Source organism: Musca autumnalis, unplaced genomic scaffold (genome assembly GCF_047663935.1).
Source record: "Musca autumnalis isolate F117 unplaced genomic scaffold, ASM4766393v1 scaffold_4, whole genome shotgun sequence".
NCBI classification, from domain to species: domain Eukaryota; kingdom Metazoa; phylum Arthropoda; class Insecta; order Diptera; family Muscidae; genus Musca; species Musca autumnalis.
In genome coordinates this window covers 132,906,027-132,917,113 of record NW_027411977.1, presented here as the reverse complement: position 1 = coordinate 132,917,113, position 11,087 = coordinate 132,906,027, and the positions used below count along the sequence as shown (strand labels likewise).

General features: G+C 33.1%; 1 protein-coding gene across 1 annotated transcript in view; it reads left to right on the top strand.

Annotated features, from left to right (window-relative positions):
• Nucleotides 1-4,013: 4,013 nt before the first annotated feature.
• Nucleotides 4,014-11,087, top strand: part of path (solute carrier family 36 member pathetic) — an 85,298-nt gene continuing 78,224 nt past the window's right edge. Inside the window, exon 1 of the mRNA XM_073983992.1 lies at nucleotides 4,014-4,568. The gene's annotated coding sequence lies outside the window, so the exon portion shown is untranslated. The remainder of the gene's footprint in view (nucleotides 4,569-11,087) is intronic.

Sequence of the window (11,087 nt, the reverse complement as noted above, 5' to 3'; positions counted from 1 at the left end):
ATAAAATTGGTATTGCTTTTTCATTAAATTTTACGGTAATCTTTATATTTCATTGGGGTGTATGTACACTTTTTCCCTATTAATTTTTTAATTTTTATAGAATTTACCGTTATTCGTATTATGGAATATATTTTTGTTATATTTTATTTTGTTCATTACGGATATGAAATAAAACTATGTACTTGGATTTTCATAAAAATGTTTCATTATCCTTAAAACTCGAGATTTATAGGGTGTATGTAGATTTTTTTGTTTGACTGTACCTACTTTCACATAAAAATTCTCGGTTCTATGTGGGTTATAACAGCGAAGGCAAATCCTAAGAAACTTGCTTTTACTTTCTGGCATAACAAATTATTATGCCTTAATTAAAATTTATGTTCATTAACATAGCTGACAAAATTCTTAAACTTATTTTAGTTTTTTTCCTATTTTGTTATAGTAGGTAGTATACTTATAGCCACAGTGTTAAGATTCTTATTAACCTTGAATACCTTTCGTAGGGTATTGATTGCGCCGTCTAGACAAATTTAAGTTAATAGAATCATCTTCTCATCAACAACGAGACATGTGCTTTTCCTTTCCATAAAGTTTAGATTTGAAACAAAAAATACCGACAACTATAAAGCGGCCACCAATCTGAAATAGAAATAGTATACTGCTAAGAAGAAGCAAACACTGTGCACAAACATTTCTCACAAACGTTTTAAACAAAACGCATGTGAGACAACAAGAAAAAAGCAAAGAAACAAAAAGAGTTTCTGTTAAGAAATTGATGATGACATTCTGTTATAAAACTTGCATCAGCTATAGCTGCCTGTGGTGTGTCTTCAAAACGGAAGGGGAGAAAAAATAAACGAAACCGTCTTAGAACAGAATAGTTTGGTGGTGGAAATACTTCAAAAAGACACGAGAATACCAGACATGGCCAGAAATACCCTTAAAAAGGACTGGACTCTCAGATGCAAAAAGAGAAACCAGAGGTAATGTAAAAAGCACGTGTTTTATGGAAAATTAATAAGTCACTAAATTTCCCATCAATGAACAACACCTCAACTTTTAATTAAATGGCGCCAAAACGATTCTTTAGCCGCCCATTGTATTTTATTTTTCCTACAGGGTTATAAATATTCCTATTGGTTTTTGGGACAGTGTCAGAGAAAAAAATACCTACTAAAAAAACCACCGGCTTAATACAAATGCAAAAACGACAAACAAAAATCCATAAACAACATCATCATGAACATTTGTTTTTGTTGTTTGGTAGGCAAGCAAACTAATAACGTCACCAAACACCCCTCTTTTTTGTTCTTGCAGCAAGAGAGCATCATAACAGCTCTTTAAAAAAATAATATACTTCCCTTTATTTTTAGCAGAGTGCATTCTCTTTTATGCTCTCGAAATGTAAAATACCACTGCAAACAGTGTTACGCAGTACGCGGGAAAATAAACGCTGGATAAATGATGGACAGAATTTAAATTTCCATCGATTATCTGATATTTGTATATGAAATTAGTCAGTCCAATCACAAATAACAATTCCTTGAAAATTTTTTCCCATTTTCTTTTCCTACTAAAATTACAACTTTGTAACTTTTTTAACTGCCGTGTAAAAGACGAACAAAACAGAAAAGTGAAAAAGTATATATCACAAATACTTGGATTTGTATTCACCTCCATAAAGATTCACTTTTGAAACTGTAGGGAGTTTTCCAGATAATGTAAGACTTTATACTTAAAACAGCTAATAAACATTACATTCCCGTTTCATATGTAGGTCTAAAACTACAAAAAAGACGCAAATGCAGCGTCTGGTCTTCCTGATGGAATCAAATCCAGACAACGCTTGGGGATTTTCAAAAGCAATAAGGAGACAGTTTCACGCTTTTGCACCAAAGATGAAAATGAGCTAAACTCCATGAGACTACCAATCAAGAACATTGTAGAATGGAAGAAGTTAAAACGAACCTATTGGTGTTCTTTAGACATTAACTTATGTTACTTTTTAATTTTAGATTTGGGCTGACCAAACAAAGTATGTAAGAGAAGAGGCTGCACAGAATTTAAAACACAAGAAAAGAACGGGTGGTGGTTCCAATAAAGAACAGATATTATCCCCCATAGAAGAAGATATACAAGATAATCGCAATGAAATCTTCAGTGGAAGGGGTGCAGCTACAACCCCATACGCCTGGCCTAGATAATCCAGAAGAAGATATTCTCCAATTAACTATCGAGGTTTTGAATAACTGTGTAACATTCAAGAATCCAGTGATGACAACAGTGTACAAGCTGCTGCAGTAAAGGTACCTGTCCTAGATAAAAATAAAACAAAAATAAGCCAAAATATGAATTTATTACACATACAATATGCACAGTTCATATTCGTACACCCCTCAAAAATGAATAAAATCTTTATTTATTCCATATTTTTTATGCAAATATGAAACAATTTATGGAAATTACTATGAAACTATAAAGACAATACATAATGCATGTAGCAAAAGGCTGTGGGTATAAGTATTGAAGTTTTTTCACATTTTCTGACCGTTTAGCCATAATTTAGCATTTAGGGATCCTAGTGATCAAGAAAGTTTGAAGTTTTTTTAGCTACATATTTTGACCGAATTAGCTACAATTTTGCATTTCACCACTGGGGATCCCAAACGCCAAATGTACATATCTAAAAAATTAAAACCTGAGACCGACAAAAAATCGCCATGTCGCAAGTGAAAATTAAATAGCCAAACGCATTGAAAATTCGCCACGTTTGACGGGAAATCGTCATATCTAACAACCATGAATGAACCGATGCTCATATATATTTTTGTGTCTTTGCCAGCCGTGTGCACGGCCATCCACTGGTGGTTTCTGTAAAATACTCTTAATTTAATTAATTCAACAACACTTGGGCGTTTGTAATAATTCATTTGTAGCACGATTTTAGGTAACATTAGTGCTTAAAAAATTCTAAATATGTAATGAAACAACAAGAAAAATTAAATATTAATTCTCTCTTAAATTTTCTCTGTCCTATTTTGCTCACCAGTTATTTTCTAGGAGGATTTTTATCTATATAAGGTTTCCTACACAAAGATTTATTTGACAAAATGTATATTGTAATTTTACGGATCCAACTTACATACTGGTTGGACATCATAAATGTACGTTGTGTTCCCTTAGGCCCATACCTATATACGAACGTATACCCAGGGCGTGTGTGGTGAAAAAAGTAGAATACATGTATTCTTATGAGAACTACCGAAATACGTCGAGCGTATACTTTTTGTAAGTTGAAAAAGTTTAACTTTGATAGAACGTTACTGTCTGTATGTGTGTGTGTTTTGTATTTTAAAAACAAAAGCCCAACAAAGCATGAAATACAATTCATTGCAAAGGAAAATTATTTGTTTTACGAATGAAACATTTAAGTAAGTTTCGGTCGCGGATTTTGTGTTTTAAATGTGATTTGGGACTCAACGTATTTGGGTAATACGGACGCTCAGAGAGCGTTGTTTTGGTAGGTTGGTAAAATATTTGTGTACGTCCAGTCGTTATTTAGGTTTAGCAGTTATAAAAACCAAATTTTAAACGGATTCGTTTAAGTACGAACGATACGTTTGAAAAATATTTTTTTACAAAACCTGGCTGTAATTCAATTCATGTTTCTTTTCCCTGCAGACAATAAAAGCTTTGTTCCAGAACGAAAAAGTTTTTACAATTTTTACCACTTTTACACATTTTACCCGAAAAAGCGTTCCCGTACACAAAAAACTTTTGTGAGAGAACAATTTTTTCCAGTTCTCTATTTTACGAGTTTTACTATTAAAAAGTACGGGAACGAAGCTAAAATAAACGCTAAATTGACAACACCTTACCAAAGAGAGTACTCCTTGTGATATTAATCTCTTTGCGCATCTGTTCGATTGTGGTATGTTTCGTTTCTCTTTTTTTGCTCTTCCTCTCTTTTTCATCGAATCATTGCCATGCGACGGGCAATGTTATATTAACACTCGTAACGCAGCATTTTCTTCACAGTTTATGACGGTTTCTGTAACGCGTAGCTCCTTCGTGCGCTATACGACACGGTTTTCGGAATATTGAGTTAATTTTTTTCGGTTTCATTTTGGACATGTGTTTCTTCTGATCTAAAAAATCCAACCAACCTCTTTCGCTTATTTTCCTCTGAAACAAATCGAAATAAATTTGCAATCATTTCATTTGGTCGGAAATTAAAAATTTCGCCTATCAACGAAAAAAGAAAAGAAACCGTCAGTCAACATTACTGAAATTGTTTTAGTAGTTTTGTATTGAAAATAATTATAAATAGTCAACGCAAGAGTTTCTATTCGTATGTTGTATTCTTGTTGTGTAAAAAAAAAAACGAGTGTCGTAAGAACAGAACAAAATTAAGGAAAAATACGCGTTCAACTAAAATTTGGTGCTCCTAAAAATAACAGCCATTATTTCTGGTGAAAAGAAGAGACATTTTCCTTTGGACGTAATACGTTGGCAACGTGCAAAATTGTTATTGCATAAATAAGTTAATTGTTGATGAAAAAAGCAAAGTAAGTTTTATTTATATAAAAAATAAATAAAAAAATAAAAGCAAAATGTGGTCAAGTTCATAGCTTTGTTTCAGACAAATGATGTTTGTTAGACATATGCACATACATACATACAAAGTATGTGTGCGTGGCAAACCCTTGATGAAGGTGCGTCTCTTTCAAATCGACTTGTGCACATTGGGATGAAAGAATGAAAATGTGGCTACAAATTAAGTAAATGTGATATACCATTACGATTTACATATGGAACATGATCGTGAGCAGAAAAATATCCATACAAATAACATGTAAACATTTTGTAAAAAATATACCGGATTAAACCAGTGGGTTTGGGCCAATGCCAATTCCATAGCGCAAACGTCAAAGAAATCCTCATGAAGTGGGTTAACCCGGAAAAAAACTAATGTAACCGTACTAAAAGGTACACACCAGAAAACTTAAGGATACAACAATGAATTGACAGATCAGTAAATACAAAAGAAGACAAATATAACACAAAACATCAGATAGTACCAGTTCTGTGAAATTAGCTTAAATTTTATTTTTTGATTACTTATGCCTGTGTAGTCAAAATAATGTGAAATAACCATAGGAAGTTACTACTACCGTTAATGATTTTTCATAGTCATTTGTTGGGAAATGTATTAAAAAACTAGAAAATTCTAGCCAAATTGCCTACAAAGGGACACTAATTACGATCATGCCAAAATTACGTCAGGAACATAATTTTTCTGTGGAATCTATGACAAAACTACTGAAAACGATAGGCAACCAATAACTAAAATGATAACTAAAATGGTATAAAAAACCAACAATTTGGAAATTATTAATCCATTATTGGGGGGCATAATTTTTCAATGCTCAAATTAAAAATGCCCATTTTTTGTTTTCCGGTAAAATTTTAGTGTAACAGTACTGTAAATGAAATATTTTTCTGTGCCATCTTAAAGACATCGTTTCAGCTTACAAAATTATATTTTCAATTTTTTTATCTCAACTCGTTTCGATGTTATCCAAGATTACATTTTTTATTTCATGTTGCATCATTTTCAGTGACAGTCACTGTACTTATTGAGGCTAAGCAAAAAATTATTTTCTAGTTTTTAGCGCATTTATAAATAAAACGCTATAAGCAAATTTTGACCCCATAATAACCATAAAAACTTTAAAATTCCTGAAATCGGGTGGTATCGTCATATGGGGGCTATACCAAAACCTGAACCCATGTCCACATTTTTGCTGGGGAAGTTTAAGTTTCTGTATTTGCAACTCCAATTGCAAGGTTATATGAAAACATGTATCCATATTGGTTTTGGTTTCATATTCATGTGTTGTCATCCAAATTTGAAAAGTGTGCAAAATTTTAGTTCGATTGGTCAACTGCAACTGTGTTAAAAATTAGTTGCTAGATTAGACCTAAATTGACAACAAAGAAAGTTAAAAAACAAAAAAAATAAATAAATAAATAAAATAAAAAAATTTAAATAATTTTCTGTCAAAAAAGTATTGTTTTAATTAAGATAAAAAATACTCCTTGGTTATTTATGAAATTCATATCATATTAAAACAAGTAAAAGTGTGTTTAGTTCGGCCGGACCTATAGCCGGAGCTATATCCAGATCTAAACCGATTTTGATATAATTTGGCACATTTATTTCCAGACCGAATTCAGTCACACATTCCAAATATCATTGAAATCGGACTTATATGGCGTGTTTGGAGCAGCAAATACTCAAAATCGGCCGAAAATATGTATATATGGATGCTATATCCAAATCTGAACCGATTTCGATATAATTTGGCACATTTATTTCTAGACTGAATTCAGTCACACATTCCAAATTTCATCGAAATCGGAAATATATAGCGTGTTTGGTACAGAAAATACGTGAAATCGGCCGAAAATATATATGGGAGCTATATCCAAATCCGAACCGATTTCTATATAATTTGGCACACTTATTTCTAGACCAAATTCAGTCAAACATTCCAAATTTCATTAAAATCGGACGTATATAGCGTGATTGGTGCAGCACATACGTGAAATCGGGCGAACATATTTATGGGAGCTATATCCAAATCTGAACCGATTTCGATATAATTTGGCACATTTATTTTTAGACCAAATTCAGTCACACATTCCAAATATCATTGAAATCGGACTTATATAGCGTGTTTGGAGCAGCAAATACGCAAAATCGGCCGAAAATATGTATATATGGGTGCTATATCCAAATCTGAACCGATTTTCACAAAAAGCAATAGCGTTCTTCCTTTGGCTAAAAAAATTGTAGTCTAAAGGCCTGCGTACATAAGCTGCTTTGCCTGATTGCCTTGCTTACCTGCTTCATTTCTGACGTAATAAAAATAATAGAATAAAGACGAAATTTCGAACTGGGTTGCCATCAGTTGGAAATTGGGTCGGCCTTCTTTGTTCTTTTATTTTTTATTGAAGCAGCAAAGCAAGGCAATCAGGCAAAGCAGCTTATGTACGCAGGCCTTAAGTTCTAAATTCTAAATTTGAAAAAACCAATAGTAATTTTTAAACAAATTAAAATTACATAAATTAGAAATAAATCCTGTCTTCTTTAACCTCGAAACCACTATTTTCATGTTCTAAAACAGGAGGAGGCATTGTGACTCACAAGAGAGCCCATTTGCTCTAAGTGAGCGTAAATTTGTTATCGCTCACAGCCTGTGTAGATGCTAACACGTTGTGAACAACAACAAATTTACGCTCATTGAGAGCACAAGAGAGACCCAAAAATGTTCTCTGCCTCACTCTGTTCTAAAATATAGCAATGAATAAAAGTTATGATGCAATGCAATTGTTTGATTTAATGTAGGACCTCAATTCTTCTCTCTTTGAGAGTAGATAAATTTTAAACAATTCTCTTCTAAACTTCAAAATTTATTACATTGTGGTTCTCTTAAAAAAAATTACCCTCTTCAAACACCGGTATCACCAGGCAAATGTCACAATGAAAGATAAAACTGATGCCAAACAGCTGACTCGGTTTGAATACTTTTTTTTGGAAATTTAACACTGGCAATTGCATGTCATGAATAGTAAATGACTCTCCCCAAAAAATAATTAAAAAGTAATTTTAATATTGTAGAATGGAATAATAACAACAGTGCTGAAGCTGACGTAAATTACAATGCAAATGTATTCATGAAACTGTACTATAAATGTTCCAAATATGTGCCGCCTGTGACAGTTCTAAATGTAAACGAAGGCATGGAAATGTCATTGATACACGTTTTTGTTAGTTTTTTTTTCTCTCTCACCTTACCTTCGTTACCCATCATTACCTCGTTTGTTTTCTAACAAATGTAATTAAACTTGGTATACTTTGGGTTCGACTTTCTAACCCTCGTAACTGGACAATTTTAAAAACACCATTCATCTAAGACAACAAATCGCCAGCACGGTAAAATGCACTTTAACAGGTAACATAACCACACAAATTTAAAAACAGTGGGTGATGGATTTAGATAATTCATTCGACGGCTGTTGTCTCTTGGCTAAATACTAAGTTGAGAAAAAAAATAATAAACAATCAAGAAAACAGTTGTCATTTTCTCATCAATATGGCTATCAGCAAATAGGTCACATCCACACACCTACACATACATGGATGTTTCTTGTATCTTAATAGGTATTTATAGCCATATAGGTATCAAACGATAGACAATGTCAGAAAAGATTTTATGTTGTTCTCTATAACGAAGACAAACATTGCCATCTTTGGCAATACGAGGTTGATACTCAGTAAAAGGCGGGAAAATTAATTAAATACTTTCTATTGAAAATTTATATTAGCTTCGTTCCCGTACTTTTTAATGGTAAAACTCGTAAAAGAGAGAACTGCAAAAAATTTGTTTTCACACACAATTTTTTTTTGAAATAGTTCGGGAACGGAAAAATGGAAAATACGTCAAAATAACTGGAACAAATGTCAAAGGCGGCATATCAGCCAATCAGACGCCGGCAACCATGTTACTATTTTTTTTACTCGCCCAAATTTGTCGTGTAAAAAGTTTTTAAAGAGAGCGTCATTCAGCGCCATTTTTGTTTAAAGAGAATTGAACATTTTACAACTTTTTTGTGTACGGGAACGCTTTTTCGAGTAAAATGTGTAAAAGTCGTAAAAATTGTAAAAACTTTTTAGTTCTGGAACACAGCTATTGTCTTCTTTTAGCAAAGTAAAAGTAAAAGAAGAAATTCATAAAACTTTTTTTTATAGAGGATTTTAAAGTAATTTTCTGCATTGTTTTTTATTTTTTGTAAAAATAGTTTTTTTTTTGAAAGTAAATTATTGGTCTGTTCCAGAACTGCAAGAATCTACTAATTTTTATGCCCTCCACCATAAAATGGAGGGTATAATTAAATTTGTCATTTCGTTTGTAACACATCGAAATATTCACCGGAGAGACCCAATAAAGTATATACATAGATATATTCTTTATCAGGGTAAAATTCTAAGTCGATACATCCATGTCCGTCCGTCTGTTGAAATCAAGATACAACTCGCAATTTTTAAGATACAGCTTTGAAATTTGGTAAGAAGTTTCTATTACTCCTAGGATGTTTGGTATTGCAAATGGGCTACATCAGTCCACTTTTCGATATAGCCCCCATTGAACGGTACCTCTCGATTTTCATAATTGTGAAGGATGTGACGTTAATATCCCACCGAAATGACTGAAATTTGTTATTTATTGAGTATCCGAATTGTCCGAAAATTTGAATATTGTAAAAGTTCTTCAAAACGTACATCCAAGTTCCAAGAAGGTCTATTAGTATTGGAAAACATTTAGGGAACCTCCCTTAGAAAAGTTCACCATTTTTGTTTTTTTAAGGGCTGCCTAAAATACTTTTTGTGGCCCTTTTCATATGGTTTCATGATTCCTGACATAATAGTCCAAAAGCTCTTAAAAAATCCTCGGTGAAAAATAGATTGACAACCTTTGCGTATCATAATATTTCTTTCACACTTAAATCATGTTCAAATATGGACTATAATGGTGCAGTCCTTTGGGAATATCCCACACAATATTTTAACATTTTTCGCAAATGCGCAGTTTCACAGCATGTTCTCCCGGCTCATAATACGACAGTATAATTTTTATCGGATATGAGTCAATACAGATAATTACCCTAAAGACCCTATGACTATCAACTAAAATGGCTGTTAAATGGAGTCCTGAAATTGGTCCAATCTTTGCACATCATAAATGTTCTTGCAAACTTATCAACAAATTGGAAGAGTAGGCTGTGTAGATCATGGGTGCTCGCTTCCTTACGGTAGCGTAAAAACAAACCACACGTATTCTCTCCTTATTTCTGATTTGCTATTGCTTAGCAATTGGGAGAGTGTCTAACCACTACTAAAATACACCAACTATTCTGAGCACCCCTGGCGGAGATCCAACAATCTTTTGAAATGTTGTCAACAATCTTTTGAAATGTTCATGGATTTCAAATGTCAATTCCATTACTTATACGTCAAATAAGTCCTCGTCATATATCCAGTGGATTTTATTGGACGATAGCAAAATCTTGAAAACCTAAAAAACCTAAAAAATGTGAACTTTGACGCGATTTTTTTAAAACTCCCTCCAACGATTTTTTCTTGTTTTTGGATTTTTTCATATATGAACATTGCTGTTTTAGAATCGTTTAAAGTTAGGTAAGGCGCACCGTACATGACGTTGTTCTATATCTCAAAAATGGTAACATCTACGAAAATATAATAAAGGTCAATCTTGTAGAAAATTTTTACTGTTACGAAATTTTCTTAAGACTCATTTCGATAGGACACGCACAACTTGAATCGCTATTTATTTAATACCCCGGTTACATTTAACCGCATTAGCCCAGTGGGTTTGGGTTTCAAATGTCAATTCTATACCGCAAACTTCAAATAAATCCTCATGAAGTTGGTTAACCCAGCAAAAAAATGTAAAACATCGAACTAATCATATAAAGTATATATATTCTCGATCAGGATAAAATTCTATGACGATCTAGCTATGTCCGTTTGTCCGTCTGTTGTGATGACTCTAGCGTCCGTAATAATTGAGATAGAACGCTAAAAATTCGCATCCGAGTGTATTTTTCCATAGGCACACAATTTAAGGTATTTTGAGAATACTAGCTACATTTTTTGAGCGAACTAGCTGAAATTTGACATTTGAGGTTCCCAATGGCCAAGAAATTACTCCACTAAAATTGTCAAGATATTTTCCGATTTCAGGTACCTCCCAAGTCAAGGTATTTGGGGGATTTTAGCTACATTTTCGCCCAAATTGGCTCCAATTTGGCACTTGTAGTTTCGAGAGGTCAAAAAACTTCTGCACCAAAAATGGTGGTAGGTCCACGTTTTGGTATAGGCCCCATATTTTCTTTTACCGATTTAACTGAAATTGGGAATTTGGGAAATTTGGGGTTCTCAATAACCAAAAAACTTCTCCACTACAAATTTCCAAGATAGGTCCACGCTTGGGTATAGC